The sequence below is a fragment of the Ursus americanus genome, chromosome 23 (assembly GCF_024610735.1).
Source record: "Ursus americanus isolate L20-20 chromosome 23, mUrsAme1.1.p, whole genome shotgun sequence".
Lineage (NCBI taxonomy): Eukaryota > Metazoa > Chordata > Mammalia > Carnivora > Ursidae > Ursus > Ursus americanus.
In genome coordinates this window covers 16,199,084-16,218,130 of record NC_142149.1, presented here as the reverse complement: position 1 = coordinate 16,218,130, position 19,047 = coordinate 16,199,084, and the positions used below count along the sequence as shown (strand labels likewise).

At 41.4% G+C, this 19,047-nt stretch overlaps 1 protein-coding gene across 2 annotated transcripts in view; it reads right to left on the bottom strand.

The window, feature by feature from the left end:
* KANSL1 (KAT8 regulatory NSL complex subunit 1) overlaps window positions 1-13,514 on the bottom strand; it is a 177,808-nt gene extending 164,294 nt beyond the window's left edge. The window contains exons 1-2 of one of the 2 annotated variants that reach the window (XM_045814109.2): window positions 13,459-13,514; window positions 11,730-11,867 (exon numbers count right to left, since the gene is read on the bottom strand). The gene's annotated coding sequence lies outside the window, so the exon portion shown is untranslated. Of the gene's footprint in view, window positions 1-11,729; window positions 11,868-12,652; window positions 12,734-13,458 lie in introns of those variants that run through there. The other variant, XM_087854246.1, reaches the window with a different exon arrangement.
* Window positions 13,515-19,047: the final 5,533 nt, after the last annotated feature.

Genomic DNA, 19,047 nt, shown 5'->3' with positions numbered 1-19,047 from the left:
GAAAGCTAAGGAGCACTACGATCAAAATCAGAAAATGTATCAATATGGCAAAAATACTAATTTATTCACCACACCCTCGTACACTATATTAAGCTTTTAAACTTGAAAATGTAGTCTTTTTTTCCACAACAGATAAAAAGAAATGTGTGGCACCCTAATGTTCATAGCAGCAATGTCCACAATAGGCAAACTGTGGAAGATGACAAGATGCCCCTCAACAGATGACTGGATAAAGATGTGGCTCATATATACAATGGAGTATTACCCAGCCGTCAGAAAGGATGAATACCCGCCATCTGCACTAACATGGAAGGACCTGGAGGGGATTATGCGAAAAGAAATAAATCAATCAGAGAAAGACAATTATCTTATGTTTTCACTCATATGTGGAACATAAGGAATAGGGCGGAGGACTACAGGGGAAGGGAGGGAAGACTGAATGGGAAGAAATCAGAGAGGAAGACAAACCATGAGAGACTCTGGACTCTGGGAAACAAACAGGGATACAGAAGGGAGGGGGGTGATGGGTATTAAGGAGGGCATGTGTGGTGATAAGCACTGGATATTATATGCAACTAATGAATCACTGAACACTGCATCAAAAACTAATGATGTACTAATGCTGGGTAACTGAACATAATAAAAAAATAAAGTAATTATTAAGTATAAAAAAAAAGAAATGTGTGGAATGTATTATCACCAAGAGGTATTTAGGGTGAAGAATACTCAAGGAGTGCATAAATTTATGTATATTAAGTTCATTCTGGGGTCCTACAAGATAGAAGTGATATCTTAGGTAGGGCCCTATGATTCTGGGGTTAACAGCTTATAATGTAATAATACCTCGCCTCGAAATATCACTTGGTGATACCCTTGTCTAACAGGCTCAGTGAGGTTTGTTGCTATAGTTCCTTTCATTCTTTTATTTATGTATACATGTTTTTATATTTTTCTTTATCTTTTATACATTTAGAATCTTTATATAGCTCTATCCTGAATTTTTCATTTAGCAAATAATCAACATTCTAAGACATTAAAAGTTCTTCAAAAATATTATTTTATGGCTGTATAATCATCCATCCTTAAATATGCCAAAATGTACCTATTTTTTTAAGATTTTATTTTTACATAATCTCTACACCCAACATGGGGCTCAAACTTACAACCCCAAGATCAAGGATCTCATACTCTACTGACTGAGCCAACCAGGCATGCCATAATGTATCCATTAATCTCACTGCTCATTTCAGTTTATTCTGAATTCTCACTAGTATAGATAATGCTATGACAAATATCTTTGTTCACAAATCTTTCCATACATCTCTATTTTTCTCCCCTACAGGTATATTCCTAGAAGTGGAAAAAACTAAGTTAAAGGACATCTTTAGGTTTTTTGATATAAGTTGCCAAAATACCTTCCAGAAAAATTGGGACAATGCACATTTCAACTAGTAATTATGGAGACTGCCCCCTTACTACCCTTAACAGCACAGTTCAATTGCCAATTTGATAGGTTAAAATAAAAATACTATATGGGGAACCTGGCTGGATCAGTCGGTAGTGCTTACGACTCTTGGTCTTGGGGTCATGAATTCAAACCCCACACTGGGGGTAGAGTTTACTCAAAAAATTTAAAATTTAAAAAAAGAGTATATCGTTTTAATCCCCACTCCTCTGATTACTTATCAGGATAAAAATATTTCTCATATGCCTCTTGGCAATTGTATTTCTTCCTTGTGAACCTTGATTAGCTCTTTGTCAGTAAGGCTTTTACTTTTCTTTCTTTTTTTTTTTTTAATTTAAATTCAATTGGCCAACATATAGTACATCATCAGTTTTAGATGTAGGGTCTTTCTTTCTTTTGGCTGTAACAAACTGAAAACCGGTTGAGATGTAGTCACATATCAGTGGCTTCAGCTCCCCCTGCTGGCCAAAAATTACCATATGATTAAGACCTAGATAAAAATAAACCACAGACTACAATTACAGTTGACCCTGAACAAGGGTTTGAAGTGCGCTAAACCACTTATACAGATTTTCTTCAATAAGCGTATTGGAAAAACCACTGAAGATTTGCAACAACTGAAAAAACTGGCAGATGAATCACATAGTCTAGAAATGTCAAAAAATTAAGAAAATGTTAGGTAAATCATGAAAGCGTAAAATGTATGTAGATAACTAGTCTATTTTATCACTACCATAAAATATATGCAAATTATAAAAAATTAAAATTTATTAAAACTTACACACAGACTGTACATTATCTTTTCATTTTTGATGTCTAGTGTTAGTAACATATATAATATCTACAGTATTTTATGTCCTGAGACAAATATTGATGTAGATATTGATAGACACATGATTCGTCTTATAAAGAGACAATATAAACTGACAGCATATATAAATATAGTACAATCCTGTAAATGTATTTTATCTTCCTTATGATTTTCTTAACATTTTCTTTTCTCTAGCTTACTTTAAGAATACAGTATAGAACACATGTAACACAGAAAATACATGTTAATTGACTGTTCATGTTCTCAGTAAGGCTTCTGGTCAACAGTAGGCTATTAGTAATTAAGTTGTGGGGGAGTCAAAAGTTACATGTGGATTTTCGACCGCACAGGGTTGGCAATCCTAACCCCTGCATTGTTCAAGAGTCAACGGTATAATTTGTCCATATTCTGGACTGTTGCTAAAAACACAATTTATATACAATGACAAAAGGTAAAACAGTATGTGTCTAAACTCAACAGAGCAGTGATGAAAAAGGAAGGGACATCTGATCACTTTAGTAAAGAATTCCAAAATTATAATCAGTTTACTGCCATATATACTACCTGGTTGAAACATCATAAGCCTAAATACTATTCATTTCCCTATACTTTATTCTAATAATGTGAAAACATTCTAAATACCAAGTGGCACTGGGTTGTCAGCAATGGCCTCTTCTTCAAAAGCAAAACTAAGAAAATGAGAACACCTATGCCCTTCATAATTCAATGGGAATTTAAAACAAAAACAAACCAAAAACTTCCTTGTAATCCTTATTCCAAGCTACACAGCTGCTCACTGAACAGGCTGAGTCCTACAGTTCCAAAGGGGAAGGCCAGGACTGGTGAATAGATGTGGCTAACTCAGCTTTTCCACTCATACCCTCCTACAGGTGTACTTCACAGATTGGGCAGTGTAGTTCTTAGACCATTCGTGCAACACACATTCACTCAGTGCCATCCCATAGCAAGTAGTGATGATAAAAGCCAAGACCCAACCCCTACTCTCAAAGGACTTAGAGACCAGATGGGGGAGAGAAGCAAACCTGCAATCGCCATACAACAGAAGAAGCGCCAGGTGCGTGCACACACACCCAAAGACAATGCCTGCGTACACGGGAAGCCCTCGGTGTCAACTACTATTGCTGTTACTCTTATTATCATCCCTGTAATTAAAGATCTAGGGGCGGGGGTGCCTGGGTGGCACAGGGGTTAAGCGTCTGCCTTCGGCTCAGGGCGTGATCCCGGCGTTATGGGATTGAGCCCCACATGAGGCTCCTCTGCTATGAGACTGCTTCTTCCTCTCCCACTCCCCCTGCTTGTGTTCCCTCTCTTGCTGGCTGTCTCTCTCTCTGTGAAATAAATAAATAAATAAAATCTTTAAAAAATAAAAAATAAAATAAAAATAAAAATCTAGGGGTTGAAGCCATTTTAGAGAGAAGCAAGTGCTCTTGCGGAGGCCCCAGGGCAAAGAAGCCATCAGGCACACAGAAGGAACTGCAAGCCGTTCAGCACTGTCAAGGGCAGGGTGCTCAGGAAGGAGAGAGATGATCTGGCTGGGGCCAGATCACCAAGGCCTGGATGCTTACCAAGAGCATTTGAATTCTACCTTAAAAGCCAGGTAAGCCAGGGGGAGAAGGCATATATGATCAGATAATGAGATCAACATTTTACAAGGATCACTACGGCAGCAACTTGGAAGACAGGAAGGCAGTCAAGCAGAATGATCGGAAGGCAACAGAGCTCACGCGGGCAAAGGGTGGCCAAGGTCTGAACTCGGGAGAGAGAAGTAGAGGTGACTAAGGAAAAATTCTGAGTTAGCGTCTCAGGAACATGACCATTGTGCCAGAAGAAGGAATCCTGACTTGAGTGACTGTGTGGGTGAATGTACCACTCTCAGGGACATGAAGATGGGAAGAGGCTGGACTTGGGGAAATAGCGAATTAGGTCATTTTGAAATGAACACGGGACAACCAAGTGGAGATGTCCAGGAGGCAGCTGTGTACCTGGGATCAGAGATGATAAGACCACGTGGAGCTGGAGAAAACACAGATGCAAATCATCAGGACACGGATGGAGCGTGACACACAAACTGCTCTAAGATGTCCCCCAGGAAATGCAGAGGTTAAGAGGAGAGAGGGCCGAGGTAAGGCAAATGGTGATGTGAAAGAGGAAAAAAGTCTGCAAAGAAAACACAAAGAGCAGCCAGAGAGGACAATGATGACAGAAAGGGCCTGCACTCACATCGTTTGTACTTGACAGCATGTCAAGCACCTTTCCATGTGCTTTTCACGGATTAACTCATTTCCTCCTCACAACAGTCCTCTGAGGGAGGTGCTATTATTTTTATTATTTTCCCCATTTTTCAGAGGCGGTAACTGAGGCATAGAGATCAGAGATGTGAAATTATTTTCCCAAGGTCACACAGTAAGTGGCAGGGCTGAAATGTGAATCTAGGATTCTAAATCCACGGTATATGTTCTAGATCACCCTTCTACGTTGCTTCTCAGAAATGAAGACAAGAGGCCAGGAGGGCCCAAAGCCACCACAGCCAGGGGGAACGGTCCACAGTGCCAGACACTATGAGGAGGCCTCAGAAGATATGGGCAAAAACAGATCCTCTGAATGTGGCAACAGTGTAAGGAACTGTGTAAGGGTACACATAGGTGGAAGCTACCGAAGAACCAATGGTTGTGATGTAGGGATTTTGTTTTCTCAAAAAGTGAGAGAGACTTGAGTGTATTTATAAGCTGAAGGGCAAGAGCCAATAGGAAATAGCAGGTTGAAAATTGGTTGGGAAAAGAGATAACTGACAGCCAGAGGTCCCTACGAGAAGGAAGAAAATAGCTCAAGAGGCCAAAGGGGTGGGCCTAGCATGGGAAGAGACAAAGACAGACACAGGGATGGGCCCAAGAGGTCTTCTTTCCTGACAGGCTTTGTGTGCTCTCTGACCCAAGAGGCAAAGTCACTGGGGGAAGGGCGATTTCCTTTATAAGTAAGGCAGCTGTTTAACTTTGGAAGAAGCCCCCACAGTAAGATGTTTTTAGAATTATAATGTTAATTAAATTTTTTATTTTGATTCTTCTACCCCTGTTTTCACTCTCATCTGGCTGTCTCACTTACCAAATTATGATCCAGGTTGCAAACGTTTCACAAGATGATTTTTAAGGAAGAAAAAAAAACTAGCAAAAACTTCAATCACTAGACTGTTCAGAATAAAAAGTTAAAAAAAAATTTTTTTTTCAATTTCTTCAAATCAAGTACCTGCATATATTCTCTGAGCTTCCAGAATTACTGTGGCTTCCAGAATTACCTTTGTCCTCCGGAGCAAACCAGCCAACAAAGCCCAGTGCTGCTCTCCTACCCTCTACCTGACTGCTCTCCCCAACGCCAGCCCCTACCTCTTATGCTCTGCCTTGGCCCGGTCAGCCCTCTCTGACCCAGCTGAATGGCCCTTCCTCCCACAATCCAAACAATTACCCAACACTTTGAACTCCTTCACTTCAAGGTAGGCAGCTAGGAGAAAGAATTTAGGAACTGACCTCTGATGACAACTCACAAAGCAATTTCATAACACATATTTATCTAGAACAGTCCCAGACCACTGTAAAAATCTATGAAAGCAACGGATCCTTGCTCTCCATAAAATGCACACAAGCAAAACCATATCATTTTACATCAGACTGCCAGAAAACTGTCATTCTTCATGTATTTTATCCATAGAAAAGTCCCTCCAGTCATCACTAAAGACCTATTTACTTTTCCTTGGCAAATAAATTTATATAGTTTGCTCGTATCCTAGCCTACTACGGAAAGAAAGCATTCAAATAGAGGGGAGAGCTGCTGGAGGCTGGAACAAGGATAGTAACTGCCTGACACTAAGGTAGGAGAGCATGAAAGTAGCTGATAACAGACTAAAGAACATAAAGAATAACCCGAGAATGGGGCGCCTCACTGGCTCAGTCAGACAAGCATGTGGCTCGGGGCGCCTGGGTGGCGCAGTCGTTAAGCATCTGCCTTCGGCTCAGGGCGTGATCCCGGTGTTCTGGGATCGAGCCCCACATCGGGCTCCTCCACTAGGAGCCTGCTTCTTCCTCTCCCACTCCCTCTGCTGTGTTCCCTCTCTCGCTGGCTGTCTCTCTCTGTCAAATAAATAAATAAATAAAATCTTTAAAAAAAAAAAAAGACACTCTCTCCCTCTCCCTCTGCCCCTCCCCCTTCTAAAATAAATAAATAAATCTTCAAAATTAAAAAAAAAAAAAAAAAGACAAGCATGTGGCTCGTGATCTCAGGGTCCTAAGTTTGAACCCCACATCGGGTGTAGAGATTACTTAAAATAAAATAAAATAAAATAAAATAAAATAAAATAAAATAAAATAAAATAAAATAAAATAAAAAGAATAACCCAAGAGTACAGAATACATACACACTAGTCCAATTACAGAGTATACTGTATGGTCTCCGAAGGCACATTATAGTTCAGCCCACTACAGTAATTGCTAGGCATAGCGAGGAGCTTTAATAATTTTCTATTATAATTATTAAAAGATAAAATTTTATGCAGGGTGCTTTCTTCAAGCAGGCAGAGAAGCATGTAATACCTTTAGAAAAACTTTCACCTAAATGCTAACTGTTTAAGTCTTAACACTAGAAGTTTCAGGAGAAGGAAACCATCAAACAAAGGTGTGTACAGGCCAGTGGTGAAAGGTAAGGCTTAAAAACAAAACAGAAAGGCCAGCAGCAGCTAGGCCATCCGGGGTCTATACACTACACTAAAAAGTTTGAACTTTACCCTAAAGGCAAACAAGAGGGGAATGGAAGCAGAGAGCTGACCAAATTAGTCAGGCCACAGGAGGAACTTCCTCAAGGTCTTGCTATTTCTGGGGTGACCCATACTGTCTACCCCAAAAATGACAATTTGAAGCCAAATGTTAGAGGATAACCATGCCATCTGATTGCATATAAAACATAGGGAAGGGGGTGTTAATTCCTCGTTGGGTAGCCTTAGCTCCCAAACCCCCAAAGACACACACCTGGGCCTAATTCTTACAGATTAAAGAAATCCCAAGGTTCGAGCAGTTTCCACAAAGGATGAGACATGGACAACAAGACTATAATCTTGACCTTAATTTTTCAAATTGGATTTTACTGATAGCTTAAAGAAAAAAAACAGAATAATCTAACCTTGTAAAGTTTTGATTTTATATAAATCTAAGGTTTCAATGGCAACAAACAACTATACGTAACAAAGACAAATCCATCAGAAGCCTAAGGAAATAATCCACTTCTTTGAATCATGTTACTAATCTGCACCAAAATGTTCATTTCTTAAGTACAGGTGTTGAGGGTCTGCCACTCATGTTGAGCAACCTAAGTCTGTGACGCTTGACAAGGCTACTGGATGTCGCTACGGGTTGAATTGTGTCCCCAAAAAGACATTTTGGACTCCTAATGCCCAGTACAGCAAAATTGGAGATAGGGTCTTTACAGAAGTAATCAAGTTAAAATGAGGTCACTGGGGTAGGCCCTAATCCAGTATGATTGTTGTCCTTTTTAAAAAGGAGAAATTTTAAACACAAAGATATGCACACAGAGAGAACTCTATATAAAGACTGAAGTCATGTGGCCACAGGCCAAGGAACTACCAGAAGCTGGAAGAGAGGCCTGAACAGATCCTGCCCTAGCCCTTTCAGAGGGAGCAAGCCCCTGCCCTCAGACTTCTAGCCTCCAGAACTGAGACACATCCATTTCTGTCGTGTAAGCCACTCACTTTGTGGCACTTTGTTATGGCGGCCCTGGCAAACAGACGTCACGAAGAGAATCAGCAGCCCGTGTTCACTGAGCACATGCCAAGTGTCAGTCGAAGCATTCTGCAGCAACAAAGTTATTTAGTTCCTCTGAAGTCCACCCTGGGATCTAGATACTACAATCATGGCCTTTCTACATATGAGAACACAAGGCTCTAAGCGATTAAGGAATTTGCCCAACATCAGCCAGAGCCCTCACTCTTCACCAGGCTATAAGGAACTACTACTAATGGTGATTATTGTAATCACTGCAGTAGCTCACTAAGCCAGACACCATGTCCCTTACAGCTGTAATATACACAACGTTATTCTTTCCAATACAAAGGATGACTCTCAGTCTCGGAGAGATTAAGAAATTGCCCAAGATCACACAACCAAGAACATGGCAGTGTATCGTACCGCCAGCACAAGGGAGTAAACAATGAAAGTCATTTTTACTAAAGCTTTAAGAGCAAGTAAAAATTTTAAATGCCTGACCTTCCAATTCAATCCTAGAAATACACATCTATAATTCAAAATTCTTCAAGATCTCAGGAGAATGTGTGTCCTAGGTGACAGTACCCTTTGTGTATGTATCCCTTCGACCACTGTTCAAGGGTTCTCTGCTCTCTCAGTGGTAGCCCTGGCTATACCTCTGACTTCCAGACACTGGAGAAGAGATGTAAGGACCAAAATACTGTTTTTTAAGGGTTTTTTAAAATTTTGTATTACATTTTTTAATACTGATACAAATATCAGAAAGCATAAAAAAATACAATAAAGTGAGAAGTCTCCTTCTCACCCTGTCCTCTAACCACCCAGTTCCTTGACTTAACAAGTAACCAATGTCACCATTTTGTTTATTCTTCGAAAGTTTTCTTTTTAATGCATATATACGAAGCCAATACAAATTTTCTTTTCTCCTTTCCGCAGTCCCATATTTAAGTTACATCTTAAATGTACATCTCCTACATCTTGCTTTTATCACTTAACTATGTATCTTGGAGACCTTTCCATATCACATTGAATTATATTTTAATTCTGTGCTTTTGCCCAGAATACTTTTTTACTTGCTTCCATCCTAGTTCAGTCCAGCACACGAGGCAACCAGCGTTCTGTGAAGCTACCTGAGAGAAGGGACGGTGGCGCCACAGCGCACGCCAGAGCCCATATATCCCTTCTCTCTGCTACCGCATCTTCTCCTTGCTCTTTTCTCCAGCTTGCCCACTTCTTCTCCTCCCTGTTCCTCTTCCATCTCACCCATGCCCCAACCCTGACAATTGGACCCAGGAACGTCAAACGTTATCCATAGTGCTTAGTCATGGCTAGCAATGAAAAAGCTGTGGATCCCTAATATAGGGAGAGCAGCAAATAATCTCCATGGGAATTTGTAATTAACAACAGTGCCTTAAATTGAGGAGTATTTGTTTGGGGTTCCTTTGCATTTGTTACTTATCTTTCCTTTGGTACTTTGGTTTGTAAAAAGGGTGCGTAATGGCGCTATTTTCTATACGCAAGGAAACAAGCACATACTCAGGTGTAACATGTAAGTAATGCCTGTTAGAACTAGAGTTCATTCTGAAATAAGAGAATCAGAAACAAAGAGTAAGAGGTATAAAAAATGAACGTTCTGGGGGCGCCTGGGTGGCACAGTCGTTAAGCGTCTGCCTTCGGCTCAGGGCGTGATCCCGGCGTTAAGGGATCGAGCCCCACATCAGGCTCCTCCGCTATGAGCCTGCTTCTTCCTCTCCCACTCCCCCTGCTTGTGTTCCCTCTCTCGCTGGCTGTCTCTCTCTAATAAATAAATAAATAAATCTTTAAAAAAAAAATGAACGTTCTGGCTCCAAAATATACATTTTAATTAACCCATCATTTTTTTTTTACTTAAAAATAAGCAGCTGTAATCTGAAAATACATCTCAGAAACATTTTAAGGACATTCACAATGAAAAAGAGAATAAAGTTATCTCCCCTTTTAATTTTCCATCCTTTAAATTCAACGCTATCCTCTTCCTCCCCAAAGGTGCCCTTTTCCTCCCAAAAGGTCTCCAACACAAGTTTCAAGGTGGGTTTTTTTTTTTAAGGTAATAAAAGGAATAGGAAAATGTCAGCAAATAAAAAATTTGTTTAGACTCAGAAGAGGTCTCCCAATGGTCAAAGGATTGATGGGGAACATAAAATTAAGGCAGCAACATAACTAAATTCTTAAGTAGGTAACTCACATAGCATAGAGCACTGACTTCCATTCTGTTTTCCTGCCAACCCAGAGGCCTTTCATACAACGTTGGGGGTTACTGTGGAACTATATGGTAACATCCCAGATTCAGCAATTTAGAGTTAAAATCTTAAACATCATATAAATGTTAAATAGCAGGCTTCTATGTACCTAATACATTAGCTAAAACTAAGGTGACTAAAAAATAAAATGCGATATACTGGTCTCAATTTCCTTAGGTTTCCAGAGAACTAGTACCCATTCATATCCCCTTGCCTACTTCCTAAAGATAACAGGAGCCACCAGATGCTGGCACTAAACACTTGGTCCCAAAGAGAAATACTCTTGTACAAGGTCCTTCAATTCTCACGAGTTCAGGGCTTCTGGCTGGATTCCCCATGCAACCCCTCCGACTCTACAAGGAGAATGGCTGGAAACTGTGCCACCTTGGCTTCCTTTATACTAATATAAGCACTCCTTATCCAACAATAGCAGCTGGAACATAAATGAAGACGAGAATTCAGTCTACATTTACCTAAGATTTCCCACAGTCCCATATTTAAGTTACCGAGACTGCATTATTCTCTGATTTATTCACTGCATTAACTTGGAATTCCACAGGACAGACTACCACGCAACAGTCTTAACCTACACTAGTATCTAGCTCCAAGGGAAGGCAACTTGTGCCCTCCGGGTAAAGCTTTACCCTCTGTTTAGTCCTAAAGGTAAGTCCTTTGGCCACCTCTATACAAGAGTTTGGAAGGAAGCAAGAGACCAGAGAACCATCATATCAATGAGGACTTTTTCATCTAAAGATATCTACCCACACTGCCCAAGAAGTTTATCCTGTGAGATGAAACTTGGCAAAAAATGCTACCTGTTGAGAAAAATAGTGTAAATTCTAGTGCAAAGGACTAGGGGGCAGCAGGAGGACTCTCCAACAGAGTCGTATACAGAAACCAACAGGTCTTAGAATGTTCTAATCTACTATATGAAGTCTCAAGTAAACAAATGGTTAATGACACATCTTTTGTAACACATGAATCAGCTACAGATTTGCAAGAGGGGGACACACCCTAGTACCTATGACTCTAAAGTACCTGCTTGAAAGTGGACCTGGACGTCTGACTGCCAATCCATCCTACTGAGACAGGAACAGAATTTTACAACTATGTGGGTTGTCATCATTTAAAGTTAAAAAGTAAACACATCACTATAATGGAAGTTAATTCAAGAACTTCATTAATACTTTAACACCAGTAATCAAGAACAGTAGCAATACAAAGTGAGGAGTAACCAATCAGTCCTGGAAGCAAAGACAACAGTAGTTTTGGAAAGGGAAAAGAGTGTCAGGTAAAAGGGCTGAAGAATTGCCAATCCAAGGATTCAAATATTCTCAATTCTAAAGGAAAAAAAATAAAATGAGAACTTGAGTTTTAAAAATAACACATCCTACCTTGAGAGGCATCCAAATAGCATTCATAGTGTCAGAAGAGTTCAGACAATACTCAGAAATGAGCAAGAAGGGAATCTTAGTAATCCCTCAGTCACCAAGTATGAGCAGGTAGGAAAATTTTTTGTTTCAAGAAGGTATCTGAAAGAGAGGACTTTCAATTAGACTATGAACTAATCAAGAATAACCAAATAGTTTAAGCTATCAGGACAGAAATTCAAAGTACTATTTGCATCACCACCCTAAAAAGAGATATAGATCACAGTCCCCTACGAAAAGGGCAAATGTGAATGTATATCTCTCTATATATGTAGAAATATATTTTACATAAAATGTGGATTAAATGTCTAACACATGTTTTAGATAATACAAAAGTGCTTATCAAATAATCAGAAAACTAAAATCCCAGATAAAAAAATGACTATTCAGGGTACTTCAAAAACACTATTGAAAAGTTATTTGTTAACTGAGCATCTAAAAAGACCCTTGCCATATTTAATTTCATTTAATAAATTAAAACCTCTCTGATCATTCTGATTGTCCTAAATTTTATTAAATTTAAGTTTCAGAGCCCATTCTACATAAAAAGAAAATCTACTCTGTCCTGATACGCTACAAGCAAATAAAAGATCCTTCTTTCCTAGAGATCTTTAAAAGCAGACCAAACAACTTAATTTTGAGTTTGGGAGGGAGGTAAGTTTTTGTGGAGGAAGGAGGATCGATTAAATGACCTCTTGTAGGATCCTTGTTCAAGTCCTAGGCCTGAATGAAAATTCCAGCTTAACCAGTTACTGCTTCGCTTAAAATGGAGGCTTGCCCGAGTAGGAACAAAAATAACAGCACCCCCCCCCCCGCCCCGTAACACAAATTTTGAAAAATCAAAGACTACAATATCCTCGTTTTTAAGAAAAATTAAAAATAAAAACCTCTGGAGTGGATTTGTTCTTGCTATGCGCTTGTCACTTCTGCTTCGAAGACTTGGCATCACTTTCCTACCGCTCATCGGATTTTAGGGGGGGTTGGGGGGCGCAAGGGGGGCAGGAGTTCGACTCTTGACCCAAGTCTCAGGAGGTTTAATAGCCCCTCCATGATCCTCACCGCAAAAGCCAAGGAGAGAAGATAAAGGGGAGAGCCCGAGTTCCCACCCCTCCCCCCGCCTTGGACCCTAGTCCCAAACCTATCCCCCCCCCCACCTTCCCGCAGTAGGGCGACTCCTTCTGCCCCATCCCCATTGTTAGGACGGGGACGAGTAGGGGAGTGGGCTCAGAGCAGGGGCGCCTACGGCCGTTGCCCCGGTTTGCTTCAGGAGGGGCGGCCCGCGGGATGCAGCTTCCCTTCCTCCCCGCGTCGGTCCGTCCCACCTCGGCTCGGCCTGGCGCCCCGGGCTCTGCTCGGCGCCCCCGACCCCGGGCCCGGCCCCGGCCCGCCCCCAGGCAACCAGGCAACCAGGCCCCCCGGCCCCTCGGCCCAGAGCCCGCGGCCCAGGCCTGCGGGTGGGCGCGGGGCGGGGGTCCCGGTGCCCCACACACGCGTCCCCGCTCCCCCAGCCCAGTCGCTTCCAGGGCCCTCGGCGGCGCCCGCTTCCCGGGCCCTTCGGCCCCCCGCCCGGGCCGCCCCGTCCGGCTCCCGCAGTCGGGGCCGCCTCCCCTTCCCCACCATCACCCCTACCGACTCGTGCCCCCACCCCCCCGGGCACCAGTGCCAACGGCGGCTCCCCCGGCCCCGGACCTACCTGCACGGCTCAACCAAGCCTAGAAGTGGGGGCGGGGAATCTTCCGCCCTCCTCTGTCTCCCATTGGCCCTTCCGGGGCACATCGTGAGCGCTATTGGTTGATGGAGGATGTCCGTCAGAGCGCTGGGGCGGGACAGAGGGGGGGAGAGGGATGCTGGTGCCTCGGCGTCTCAGTCTCTGTGTATCTCGCTGTCTCTGTCTCTGTCTCGGCTCTTGGAAAAGAGAGACATTGGGACGAGAGGACGGGAAGGGGGCCCGAGGCGGGAGGAATAGAAATAGGAACCCCGGCAGAGCTTCCCACCAGTCTGCCACTCAAAGCCCCCTACCTAAGTGCCCTGTAGATCCTCTTATCCATCACCCCCAACGCCGGCCCCTCACCCCTGTAGGTTCCTCATCCAGGAAGCGACGTGATGAAAACTCAAGGCCGGAAGGCCACAGGGGGAGATTTTATGTATGTACATAAAATATACACATACCAATACTTACATATAAAGTCAAACACATATATGGTCATGAGGGCCTGGAGAGGAAAGGGCACTCATCTTACAGACAGGGAAGGACTTGAGATAAAGCCAAAAAATAAGAAGGAATCAAAAATCACTCTAAGAGCTAGTAACAGTGGTTTCCTCCTGGGAGGGGAACTGAGTGCCTAGGAGACCAGATGGGAGGAAGACTTGCGTTCTCCTGCACATCCTTTTGTATCTTTTGATTTTTGTACCATTCACAAAGATTCCAGGTTTTTTTAATTAATTGATTTATACTTTAAGATAATTCCAAGGTCACAAAACCAGGGGGACAGACAAGAAGGTCATCCAGGCAAAGTGGAACAAAATGCAGATGTGGGGAGGAATCTTAGTTTTTAATATGATCCTTCAGATATCAGGGATAAAAGCAAGTGGAGGTGTCTCAGAGGCAGCTGGGGTTATGGAATTGGGGAGAGAGTGGGCAATCTGGACTAGGGAGATTTCCAGTTCTCCACCTAATACGGTGGTCTATGAATGCTAAAGGATAAACTCCCCACAGAAGTGTAAAAACACACTCACAGTCACAGTCACTGAAAAGAAACAGAAAGACGGTGGGTGAGGTAAGAAAAACAATACATGTTGAAGAGGCATGAAATTTAAGGGAGGAGGATACCTGGAAAAAATAGACTAATAAAACCATGAGAGCCTCATGGGCCTTGAGGTTCACTTCAGGAGCCCTCTTTAGGCTCATTCAAGAAGAAAGAAAGCCAGAAAATAACCATAAGGCAGAGTTCTTAACATTTTCAAACCATGGATCCTTTTGACATTCTGGTGAAGCATATGGACCCCTTCCCAGAATATTTTAAATGCATAAGAAACATACCTACAAATTCAAAGGAAACCAATTATATTAAAACACCATTTTCAAAATATTTTTAGAAGTGTGATATAGTAATATATGTGCTTTATATTAACGTATTAAAGAATAAGATCTAATGGCAGGCCTAATCACCATAATTTTGAGGCAGTAGATGAGCATAAATAATATTTCAAGATACTTGCAACAACTGTCATATGACAGGAAAATATCTGTGATTGCTATTAATGACAGATCACAGTTAATGCTATATACTACTTGGTTTATTTTCTCCACTCAGAATTGAAGGTAATGCTAATTTTCATTAGACCTTAGCATAAATAAAGGCATATTACTTCTTCTGATCTGAGTTCATGAATTTCCAAACCTGAGGATCACAGGTTAAAAAACCATACCCTAGGGCGCCTGGGTGGCTCAGTAGGTTAAGCGGTTAAGCGTCAGCCTTCAGCTCGGGTCATGAACTCAGGATCATGGGATCCAGCCACATCATGCTCCATGCTCCGCAGGGGTCTTCTTGAGGTCCTTCCCCACCCCCTCACCCTGCTTATGCATGCGTTCTCTCTCTCTCAAGTAAATAAATAAATAAAATCTTTTTTAAAAATCTGTATCGGGGCGCCTGGGTGGCAGAGCGGTTAGGCGTCTGCCTTCGGCTCAGGGCGTGATCCTGGCGTTATGGGATCGAGCCCCACATCAGGCTCCTCTGCTATGAGCCTGCTTCTTCCTCTCCCAGTCCCCCTGCTTGTGTTCCCTCTCTCGCTGGCTGTCTCTCTCTGTCAAATAAATAAATAAAATATTTTTTTAAAAAAATTAAAAAAATTAAAAAATCTGTATCAGCTAAGAAAAAACATTTTTTTTCTGAATTGATTAATTTTGCTTAAACCAGCCCTAGAAAACATCTTCAATCCAGCTCTTTATTTCATATATCTGCAAAATGGGGAAAAAGTAGTACCTATCTCCTAGGGTTTTAAATTAGTCAATACATATAATGGATGTAAAATAGTACCTGATATCGGCTAAACAGTCAATTTATTATTATTATTATTATTATTATTATTATTATTATATTTGGCATCTTGTAATCCCGGTCATTCCACGAAAATTGGTGGTACGATAATTTGTATTAATGACACGTATAATAGCAAATGACAAGCAAGAAGGGGTTAACCCAGAGCACTTGTTTTTCATGTAATGCTTCAAAATTAGAATACTCCCCTTCCGCTGGCTACATTTTCATTCCTCCAGCGGGGAAAAACATCAGTGCCTCTTTAAAAGGATTGTAAACTCGGAAAAATATTTTGGCTACTCATATTACAAAGGGCTATTTCCATAATTCTGTATCTAGAGACTTTCTACCATCAGTAAGACCAGCAATCCTCGTACACTGCTAGGGAGAATGTAAACTAGTATGCCACTTTGGGAGACTGAGATAATCTAAGAAAATTTAAGATATGCATACTCTATTCCAGCAGTCCCACTACTAGATATAGCTGATAAGGAAATGCAGAATTTTAAGGGGTAGAATTACTGTACAAGTCTATTCATAGCAGCACTACTCCTCAATGCCGCAGACTAGAAACATCCCAAATGTCTACCAAGCCTAAAATGGTTAAAACGTGGTATACATGTACAATGAAAGTTAATAAACTGTGGTTATAGTCAACAACACGAATAAATTCTTAGAAAGGTAATATTGAACACAAAGCAAAAAAGCAAGATACAAAAGAATATACATATAGCCTGATTCCATTTATACGAAGTTCAAAAGCAGGCACAACTAAACCATATTGCTGAGGGACGCATACACAGGCGGTAAAATTCTAAGGTAAAGGAAGTGAACACACTAAAAGCCAGGAGAGCCAGTAGGGGGCAGAGAGAGTTTTGTTTAATTGGGAGTGGGGGTTGTTCTCAGGGGCCGGCAATGTGCTACTCTTTTGATCAGCTAATGCGTACACAGTGTTTGCTCTATAACTATTTGTTAGAACGGACCAAAAAAGTTGTATATATTCTTCTGTGTGTCTGTTACATTTCACAACAAAAATATTTTTTTAAAACAACATCTCTTTAGAAAAATCAACAAAGGATATGACAGAAATTTCACAAAGAGGATGATAGTAATGGCTCTTACACTAAAGATATTCAACTTCTCTAAAAGACGTGCATTGAAAGCTCCACTATTTTCATCTAACAGGTCATGAAGATATGCAACATTTGCTAACACTGCGTTGGCAGCGGAGCAGGAAATAGCTGTTTTCATATATCACTGGGGAAAATATAGTTGTCAGAGTATCTACAGAGAGCAATTAGGCAATAGCCATCAAAATTATAAAAGCAAATACCCTTTAATTCAGCAATCCTATCTCTAGACGTGTATTCATTTATTCCCCAAATAGTTATTGAGTACCTACTATGCAACAGGCACTGTTTTACGCTCTAGAACTTAATTTACTGATATATTATCTGAAAAGTCTGGAAACATGGGGCTGTTAATTTCATTCTTATCATGGAGTGGTTTATGAGGAAGAAGGCTTGAATCTCAACCGGAGAATATACTTATGATTAGATCAGAGCACCTTAAATAAAATGAAAAAAGTATAACAACTTGTTTTCCCTACTTACGCATTTTTAGATAATCTGTATAAACACAGTTATTAGTTTGTTTGTTTTTAATTGTTTGTAACAACAAAAGACGAGGAAAATAAAAGTTAAGTGCCTATCACTCTAGGACTGATTAAATAAATTATGATTTGAACCCTGCTCTGTCACCAAGGCAGGCTTCATTGGCATGTCACCTGTACAAGCACAAAGGGTCCCACACTCAGAATGACCCCTCCAACACACACACACACACACACACACACACACACACACACACTGTACTGTTGCCATTTTGAAACTTAACAATTTTACTTTTTTTTTTTTTTAAGATTTTATTTATTTATTTGACAGAGATAGAGACAGCCAGCGAGAGAGGGAACACAAGCAGGGGGAGTGGGAGAGGAAGAAGCAGGCTCATAGCGGAGGAGCCTGATGTGGGGCTCGATCCCATAACGCCGGGATCACGCCCTGAGTTGAAGGCAGACGCTTAACCGCTGTGCCACCCAGGCGCCCCAACAATTTTACTTTTGGACTTGGGTTCTGTATGTGAAGAATGATGGGGCATGAAGAAAATGCATGGGCAGAGGACACAGGCACAATTAGGTATCACCATTCCTTGCCACCCCATTCATGAGTAGCACTGGTGATGCCCCATGAGCACAGAATTCTGGAGGGCCCCTGACGCACAGGAGCTCGGCAAAACTCAAAGTGAGTGCAACAGAAGCCTGTTACGTGGATGACTGAATAAGCCCTGAGAGGCCATGCTGTCCATTCAAACTAGAACTTGCTTCAAACCCGGAAAGAAGACATATTCTAAGAAACCCGGAAAACCAAGGACCCGTATCCTGTCTTTTCTTACTGGTGTTACTTCTCTGCATGAGCCCATCACTCATACTCAAAATGATGACCCAGGAGGAAAAGGCAGACAAGTCAACCCCAAGTTCCTTACCCTTTCAGTCGTTCCTTCCTCATCAGTAAGTGGAAAGCGGGGTGTTGGTAGAATGTGCGTGTATCAAAAAGAGAAATCAAAATGTTTGAGTTACTTTGTCCAGAGACCCCCTGTCCCCACTTGTGTGCAAGTACAAGCTACAAAATACAAATTATATAATTTCGATGGTTCAACATAGGAGTTAAAGGTCTTTAAAAATGGCATCGCGCAATGTAAAGACAGATGGTAAAATTCAATACTAATTATTTAAATTTTTAATTGTTCTTTACTTAGATGACATTGCAAATGAAAAACACCATAACAAGTCAAATCAGAGACCATGAAAGAAAAGATAAGGCTTTATATATTTTAGTACCTTTAATGGCATCTCTTTCCTGCTTTTTGAATAAAGGGGTACACATTTTCATTTTGCATTGGGTTCCTCAAATTAGGTAGCTGGTCCTGTCCATTGCTTACTAATTTTGTGAACTTGGGGGTGCCTGAGTGACTCAGTCGGTTAAGCGGCTGTCTTGGGCTCAGGTCACGATCCCAGTCCCAGGGTCCTGGGGCCTCGGGCTCCCTGATCAGTGGGAAGCCTGCTTGTCCCTCTCCCTCTGCCGCTCTCCCTGCTTGTGCTCTCTCGTTCTCTCTCCCTCTGTCAAATAAATAAATAAAATCTTTAAAAACAAAATTTTTTGTGACATTGGGCAAGTTATTTAACTTTT